The following is a 9,367-nucleotide window of genomic DNA, read 5'->3' as shown; positions in this document are numbered from 1 at the left end:
GGGAGAGGAGTTGGGTGGATGAAGAAGGGAGAGCCAAAAGCAGAGCTCTCTTCTTAGGAGAACAGAGTGGTTTAGGTGGTTATTATGCTACCCCATATAGTGTGTTCACCTAAAGAACACCTGAACAAATTAAACTGAAGAAAATGCGTGAAATCTTGGGCACAAACAATATTGGAGGGCTGGGCAGCAATGACTATGTTGCTCAAAGTCATTGGCAGTTGTGTCCTTGACAAAAACTTTCCAGTCCTGCAGTTTTCTTTTGGAAATACCAATGGCTTTGTGGAAGATCATTTCAAAATTTGGTTGTGCAGAGAAGTTCATCATTATTGTAAGCCAGTGCCATGATAGCATGTTTGAAAGGATTCTGGATAATGGACAATGCTTTCACACTTTCTCAGTAACCAATGGAGTACAGCAGGGCTGTGTACTTACTCCTATTCTTTTTAGCATGATGTTTTTAGTGATGTTTTCTGATACCTTCAACAAGGATGAAAACGGCATCAAGGTCAGCTACCACATTAATAGTAAATTATTTAACTTGAAAAGGTTACAAGCCAAGACTGAAATGGAGGGAGATTTGGTGCACAACTTTTTGTTTGTAGTTAATTGTGCACTCAGTACAGCCTCTGAAGTTGAGGTACAACAGAGTGTGGATCAATTCTCTGTTGCTTGTGCTAATTTTGGCCATGAAAACAGAGGTTCTCTACTAGCCAGTACCACACCATCTATACATTACAGGAAATAGTTACAGGCAATGGAGAAATTTTGAAGGCTGTGGATAAGTTCACTTACCTTGGAAGTATAATTTCTAGGAGGTTGATACACACAATGCCAGAGCTAACTCAGTGTTTGGGAAATTTTGAAGGAAATGTAGGAGGGAAGATGTATTAGGCTGTCTACCAAACTGAAGGTCTACAGAGTTATTGTTCTGATCTCATTGTTTTGTGCCTGTGAAACTTGGACAGTCTACCAGTGTCATGCCAGAATCCCTTCCATTTGAATTGTCTTAGGAAGATTCTGAAGACCACCGGCAGATTCTGAGGTCCTTTGTTGAGCTGAACTGTTAAGCATTTAAACTCTACTTCAAAGAATGCAGCTTCAATAGGCTAACCATGTTGTTTGAATGCCAAATGTACATTTGCCTAAAACATTATTTTACAGTGAACTCACACAAGGCAAGTGATAAAAGGACACTTTTAAGACCTCTCTGGTGAAGGTTGGAATAAGTTGTGAGACATGGGAGACATTGGCACAGAACTGCTCATCGTGGCATGCCCATATCAAAGACAGTGCTATGCTCTATGAACAAACCTGAACTCGAGTAGCTTAAAAGAAATGTGAGATGCACAAATTTAGAGACAACTTCACTCCAAATGGTCATGTGGACTATTTTTGCCTGGCCTATGATAGATCCTTCCAAGCTTGTGTTGGCCTGATCAGCCACAGTGGGACACACTGTACCTTGACCCCAACATAGTGATATCATTTTGGTCCACTTTGAGAATGGACAAGTACCACAATGCCTAAGGCTTCAACAGCTTCAGTGAGAGATTTGGGGCCATAAAAATATTACTTTCTTTCTTTTTTCTAATATCACAAAAAACACTTTAGTTTTTTTTTCATTAAAATATATGCAAGTTACCACAGTTAAACCTTGTCTGTTACCCTTCATTGAAGTTAAAGGCACCAGTTCTGTCTAGCTCACTTACCTCAAAATTCATACTAGCTCTTCATCAATAACATGACTGAACATAATGTGGATACAAAACCAAGCTGTACTAAGCCACAATACCCCTACTTGATAGTCAAGGTCAAAACCCAATTAGAGTTCTGGGGATAGTCAGCCAAGACTGGGTATACTTATGGACAACATGGATTTGTGTACAACATTTGCATAACTCTGGAGATAAGTCATATATTTATTTTTGTACTATTTTAACTATGTCTGATAAGATATGCAAACTTAATTTTGTCTCAAGAAATCACAATAAGAAAAAATAATCTCATCCAATTTTAATATCTGACCCCCTCTCTTACCTCCTTAATCTAAGCCTCTAGTGGTCCCCTGGATTGTTCATGTCAGTGTCTAGCACGGAAGAAGGACAGCTGGTATTGAGCATGAGGTATCTTTTTAGTAATTGTTATGCATGTGCTTGTTATTCCTTCTCCAGAAGGAGAATTCCTCTGAATATTTTATAGTTATTTCTGAGTTGAGCTGATTCCCTAACATCTGTCTCAGAAGAGTGGGTACTCTGCATTCACCTTGTCTCCAATTTCTAAACTCACACATCATTGTTTGCTGGTGAAGGTTACAAATACAAAGCTGAATAATTAGACACCTCTCTTCTACCTGTTTTCTGGTAGAGTCATCACTGAAAACTGGGTTCTAGTCACAAATAGCTTCACTGAGAACATTAACAACAATCATTTATAAAGCACTGAAAAAACCCCCAAAAGATCTAAGATGTTGTACATAATCATAAACAAGCACACACACACACACACACACACACACACACACACACACGTGAGCATACACATGTACAAACACAAACTGGGCAAAGTGCCCAGAAATCCAGTTGAGTATGTATAATAGAAAAGGGGTGGTGGGGGCATGGGAGAAAGAGATGACAGCATTTTAAAGAACCATCACTGAAAGCAAATGTAAACAACCTGAAAATGTACTTGCATCACTAAGAAATCTACTCAGCACACAAAAATAAACTAAATAGCTCATCCCCTATGTTTGATGCTATTTAATATGTATGAAGCAATTCTTATGTCCTAAATGCTTTACTAAACAAGTCAACGGTATGATCCTTCCCTTCCACAGGGTCCCACTATAGGGCCTAACTGTGACCTAGGGAAAGATCACTAAAATAGGAATCAGAAGCCACAAGGCTCAGTCCTGTCTCTGCCATTAATTTGAGCATGATCAGTTTTTTTTTTCTCTCAATTCCATGTGGAAGGTTTTTTTAAACATTCTTTTTGTAAAATTTTGAGTTCCAAATTCTCTTCCTCTCTTCTTCCTCTCCCCCTTCTTGAGAAGGCAGGCAATTTAATACAGATTATACATGTGCAATCATGCAAAACATTTCCATATTAGCCATATTGCAAAAGAAAATACAGGAAAGAAAACCCCAAGAAAAATAAAGTAAAAAAGTACACTTCAATCTGCATTCAGACTCCATCAGTTCTTTCATTGGATGAGGATAACATTTTTCATAAGTTTTTTGGAATTGTCTTAGATCATTGTATTTCTGAGAATAACTAAGTCATTTGCAGTTGATGATCATACAATATTGCTATTACTGTGTACAATGTTCTCCTGGTTCTGCTTACTTCACTTTGCATCAGTTCATGTAAGCTTTTCCAGCTTTTTCTGAAAGCATCCTGACTGTCATTTCTTATTAGCACAATAGTGTTCCATCTCAATCATATACCACTATGTGTTCAGCCATACCCCAATTGATAGGCATTCTCTCAATTTCCAATTCTTTACCACCACAAAAAGAGATGCTATAAATATTTTTGTACACATATGTCCTTTTCCTTTTTCTTTGATCTCTTTGGAATACAGACCTAGTAGCAGTATTGCTAGGTCAAAGGATACACACAATTTTATAGCTCTTTAGTTATACTTCCAAATTGTTTTCCATAATGGTTGGATCAGTTGACCACTCCACCAATAGTGCATTAGCATCCCAATTTTTCCACATCCCCTCCAGTGTCATTTTCCATTTCTTTCATATTATCTAATCTGATAGGTATAAGGTGGTACTTCAGAGTTGTTTTAATTTGATTTCTCTAATCAATACTGATTTAGAGCATTTTTCTCATGACTATAGATAACATTGATTTCTTCTTCTGAAAACTGCCTGTTCATATCCTTTGACCATTCATCAATTGGGGAATTACTTGTATTCTTATAAAGTTGACTTAGTTCTCTATATATTTGAGAAATGAGGCCTTCATCAGAGAAACTTGCTGCAATTTCCCCCCCAGTTTCTTGATGATGTATTCAAAATTATCCATTTTGTGTCCTATATTGTTTTTTATATTGTTTGATCATAAATTCTTCCATTATCCATAGATCAAACAGGTAAAATTTTCCATGCTTCCTGATTTGCTTGTGAAATCACCTTTTATGTCTAAATCATGAAGCCATTTTGACCTTATCTCAGGATACAGTGTGAGATGTATACAGAATACAAGAATGAAAACAATCCTTGCCCTCAAATATGTTACAATCTATTAGGGGACAAAATGTGTATATATCAAAAGGGGAATAATAATAGTGGCCACCTCCAGGGGATATTTTTAGGAAAAGAGGGATAATATGGCTGTAGGACTGTGAGCTTGCTTTGGTGAGCTTGAATCAAAGGCCTTGAGCTATCACTAGTAGATCATCTCCAAGGTGATGTGGCTGTGATTCTCTTCCCTCTAAGAATCTTTCCTCCCTCTGGCTGGCTAAGACCTGGATTTGGAACTCAAGAATTCTTTATCAGTACATTGGTCAATATCTCTAGTTGGTGAAAAAAGCAGAAGGAAATGGTCAATGATTCAGGCTCACCAAAGCAAGCTCACTGTCCTACTGCTGTATGGTGGGTGCTACTACTGCTGCTCAAGATAACAACAACTATAAACATTTATGTAGTGCCATATTATCCCCCTCTTATAAAAATATCCTCTTGAGGTGGCCACTATTATCAGCCCCATTTTATAGACAAGGGAATTGAGGCAAACTGAGGTTAAATAACTTGCCTACCATCACACAGATAGTAAATATCTATGGCTGGATTCAAACCCAGTTTTTCTTGACTCCACATCTAGCACTGTACCCACTGTACTGCCTACCTGCCTACGGGATAGAGGGAAGGGGAAAGGATCTTATACCTAGCTGGAAGGCCAAGCTTATGCATTTAGGAAATAGCCCTCAACATACAAGACAAGGAACATTTCTCCTTCCTGTCCTCACTCAGCTTCAGAGGTTCCCAAACTTATTTGGCCTACTGCTTCCTCTTAAAAAAAATTTTATTCAGCACCCCCCTGGAAATCTACTTTATTTATCCCTTTATTTTTTTTTTTAATTTATGTCTTTAAAAAAAAAACCCATAAACTATTTTTTTAAATGGCACATCTTAACTTTAATCATTTGTTATAAATTTGTGGGGTTTTTCCTGCATTAAAACTTTGATTATACAATATTACATCATCTAACTGTATAGTTTCATATTTTATTTTTGGCTAGGCAATGGGTTAAGTGACTTGACCAAAGTCACACAGCTAATAAGTGTCTGAGGCTGGATTTGAACTCAGGTCCTCCTGACTCCAAGGCCAGCACTCTATATACTATGCTACCATAGTATCATATTTTAAACAAGTCATTACATGCACATATTCCTGCTGATGCATGCTGGACTTCCCAACAATGCACAACACGCTTGCCTGCTAACACTTGCTTGTAAAGACCTGTCAGCAGACTGATCAGTTTTAACTAGCATTTTGTGTGTTTATTTGGAAAATAATGTAATCATTATGCCTTTAACTCTGTTACACAACAAATGAAACACTTATGGATGTTTTTTTTAAAATTTTCTAATATCTTCATTCCTTATGCTTCCATGGCCCCCTTATCTTTATTCAATGCCCCACAATTGCACCTGAAGGTACTACTGCTGGCCCCCCATCATGCCAGCACCCCCAGGGGCCAATATTGCCCACTTTGGGAACCTATGTGAAGTCTACTTTGATATATACATATTATGTCCCCTAATAGATTATAATCTACTTGAGGGCAAGGATTATTTCATTTTTGTTTTTTGTATATTTGTTGCTTTACACAGTATCTGGTACATAGTAAGTGCTAATTGATTGGCAGATAGGCATGTACCTGAATGGAATAATGCCTCAAGAAATAGCAGGTTATGAGCAGCTGGTGCAGTGGGCAGAGTGCCAGCTTTGGTGTCGGGAGGACCTAAGTTCAAATCTGGCCTCAGACACTTGCTGTGTGACAAGGGCAACTCACTTCACTCTGCTTGCCTCAGTTTCCTCATCTGTAAAGTGAGCTGGAGAAGGAAATGGAAAACCACTCCAGTAGCTTAGCCCAGAAAACCTCAAATGGGGTTACAGAGAGTCAGACACAACTGAAACAACTCAACAGCAACAAGTAGCAGGTTAATTTGTACTAGAGGCATTCAAGCAAAGCACTGTACTTCCTTTCAGGTACTTTTAGTACTCTATCTTTCTGTTAAAGGGCCCACAAGTCACCTTATTTAGCAAGCTAGGAGCTAGCTGGTCTGGATGGGGCAATAGAATAATAATGATAATAATTGTGATTTTATATAACACTCTAGAGTGTTCTACATGCTTTGCATTCATTATACATTTTAAGCCTCAAAAAACTGTGAGATAAACATCACAGATATTATTATTCCCTTTATATAAATGAAGAAACAAGTTTAAAGAGATCTCTGTTCTCATAGCTAGATATTGTCAGAGATAGGATTTGAACCCAGGGCTTCTGGACTCTAAGTCGATTGCCTTGTCCACAAATGACAAGTTTATTGTACTTCTGTGCCTGGTAAGCCAAATTCTTGTTTTATCCTGTCTAGTAATGTACTTTTTATTGATGTTTTTATACATCACCCATATTTCCCCAAATGTCCATCCTTTTCTCCTTACCAGAGTCATTCAAGGAATAAAAAGTGGGAAAAACAAAGCAAAACAAAGCAATGCATTTAAGCTAAACTAACCAATATGCCCCAAATGTCTAACATGATATCCAGTAAAGGTTTTTAAGTCAATGATAATAAGAATGGAAAACAAAAAGGTAAAAAAAAATCAATTCTTTCCTTGACCCGTTCTAGGTAATCATTTAAAATGGTGAGGTACTCTCTTGATCCAGAGCACCCCACAAAATCATGCAAGTCAAAGGGTTCAAATCTCCGGGTCCGCTTCAAGAACACCCGTGAAACAGCCCAAGCTATCAAGGGCATGCATATCCGAAAAGCTACCAAGTATTTGAAAGATGTCGCATTGAAGAAACAATGTGTTTCCTTCAGGCGATATAATGGTGGAATTGGCAGGTGTGCCCAGGCTAAACAGTGGGGGTCAGACACAGGGTCGTCGACCCAAAAAGAGTGCTGAATTCTTGCTGCACATGCTTAAAAATGCAGAGAGTAATGCAGAACTGAAGGGTTTGGATATGGATTCTCTTGTCATTGAGCATATCCAGGCTAACAAGTCTCCCAAAATGCGCGACGGTGTACTTACATGGCTCATGGTCAGATCAACCCATACGTGAGTTCTCTTTGCCATATTGAGATGATACTTTCTGAAAAGGAACAAATTGTTCCTAAACCAGAAGAGGAGGTTGCTCAAAAGAAAAAGACATCCCAGAAGAAACTGAAGAAACAAAAGCTTATGGCACAGGAGTAAATATGATATTAGAATGCAAATAAAAGTGAAATGAAAACATTTTTTACAGTAAATATTTTTAAAGTATTTTTCTTCTTTTAAAAGTTTAGCCTTACCTCAAATAAAAAATCAAAGTAATCTTTAAGTCCACCATTCTTTTCACTATGCATGTTCATTGTCAAAAGATGTAGAATGGGTATTCTTAATGTGGGGTGGGGGTGGGGGTTCTATATTTTGATAACTGTATTTTAATACCATTGATTTCCTTTATAATTCAATGTATTTTCTTTTATTCATTTAAAATAATTATTCCAAGAAGTGATCCTTAGGTTTCACCAGATAGCCAAAGGAGTCAACGACAGAAGAAAAAGTTAAGAAGCCCTGCTATTGGGTGGACCTTTATATGGAGATTTTATGAGAAGTCATGGACAATGGTTGCTTAGGATTTGAAGATGCGGGTTTAATCTGTGTCTTTGAATCCTCATAGATATTTCACAGATATGCTGATTCACTGAAATGTGTAAGGCCCTTGTTCATTTATTCAACAAATATTTATTCAGTTCATGTCATGTGCTAGGTATTTTGAAGTCTGCAAAGACAACTGAAATAGGTTCCTTGGCCTAAAAAGTAAAGAGACAATAAATATTTAAATTATGTCAATATATTTATGATTACAATAAAGACACTTAATTTTGTAACCTTTCCTTCCCTGTCCCCAAAACTGAATTTCATGCTAGAATTTTTTGCATTTCATTTCTAGCAAGAAGAGGAAAAGTTTTAAGAAAAATCAAACGACTATAGCCTACCTCTGATTCCCTGCTACTTCATTACTATAGTCCTTACTAATGTAATAATGTAACCAAAAATATTACCAACTTGATTAATCAAAAAATCACAAAATTACAGAGTTGGAAGGACCTCCAATCATATGATGTGTCTTCCTGAAGCATTAGTCCTGAAATCTGTCCACAACACTCCCAACAAGTTATCAATCAGCTTGTCTTTGAGGACCTTTTGTTGTGAGGAACTAACTGCTTTATGAGGTATAATGTTGAATTTTTGGTTAAATGTAATTGTTAAGATTATTTTTGTTATAATAAATTGAATTCTGTGTTCCTGTAACTTTGATTCATTGGTTCTGGTTTTACATTGAGGCCAAAAAGGATGCCTAAACTTTTTTTGAACATGAAAACTCTTCAAATAGTTGAAGATTATGCCCAGCCTAAGACTCCTTGAAGTAAAAAATCACCAGTTCTCCAAAAAATTTTCAGGTAATGTGATTTAAAATCTTCTTACTCTCCTTATCACCTCCCTTTAATGAATTCTAGATGGTTAATGTTCTTTCTAATTTGGGGTGAAGAGTGCTGAACAAAACACTGCAGACATGGTCTGACTAAAAAAGAATACAGGGTATTCCAAAAAGCTTAATGTGCTTTTCAGCATCAGTAGCTTCAGACTACAGAAAAAGACTTCAGAACAAGAACTAAAGATTAAACTAAATAAAAGCTCAAGTATGAAGTCATAAAGTAACAATAGGAAGGTATGCAAAGTGCCATATAATAGTAGGATTACAGCAGTTTAGGCCTCTTTATCCTTTTCTCTACTTTTGGCAGCAAGAAATATATTTCTGAATTTCTGGAGGTGGTGTTAATTTAACAAAAGAAATATGTGTGTGTGTGTGGGGGGGTCTATTCCAATGGCTCCCCAGTGTAACAGGAGAAATGTGTGTGCTACAGGTGGAGCTTATACATAAAGTGATATAGGTTCAAATGCTCCTCCTCCAACTTGCAGGCCTAAATTCTCCCAAATATCACCACCACACAGGTTACTTTTAAACTTTCTTAGGGTCTAACTCTGTTGAGGGGAAATCTACTTTCCTTACTCACCACTCCAGGTCTTGAGTCTTTCTTCCAATATGTTTTCTATCTATACAACATAGGCTACTCAT

General features: G+C 37.2%; 1 pseudogene; it reads left to right on the top strand.

Moving 5' to 3' along the window:
* The first annotated feature begins 6,882 nt into the window (after positions 1-6,882).
* Positions 6,883-7,440, top strand: LOC110201348 (large ribosomal subunit protein uL22 pseudogene; annotated as a pseudogene).
* The last annotated feature ends 1,927 nt before the right edge of the window (positions 7,441-9,367 follow it).

Source organism: Phascolarctos cinereus, unplaced genomic scaffold (genome assembly GCF_003287225.1).
Source record: "Phascolarctos cinereus isolate Bilbo 61053 unplaced genomic scaffold, phaCin_HiC Scaffold_726;HRSCAF=1367, whole genome shotgun sequence".
In the NCBI taxonomy this organism is placed as follows: domain Eukaryota; kingdom Metazoa; phylum Chordata; class Mammalia; order Diprotodontia; family Phascolarctidae; genus Phascolarctos; species Phascolarctos cinereus.
The sequence above is the reverse complement of the archived record's forward strand: the minus strand, read 5'-3'. Positions and strand labels throughout refer to the sequence as shown.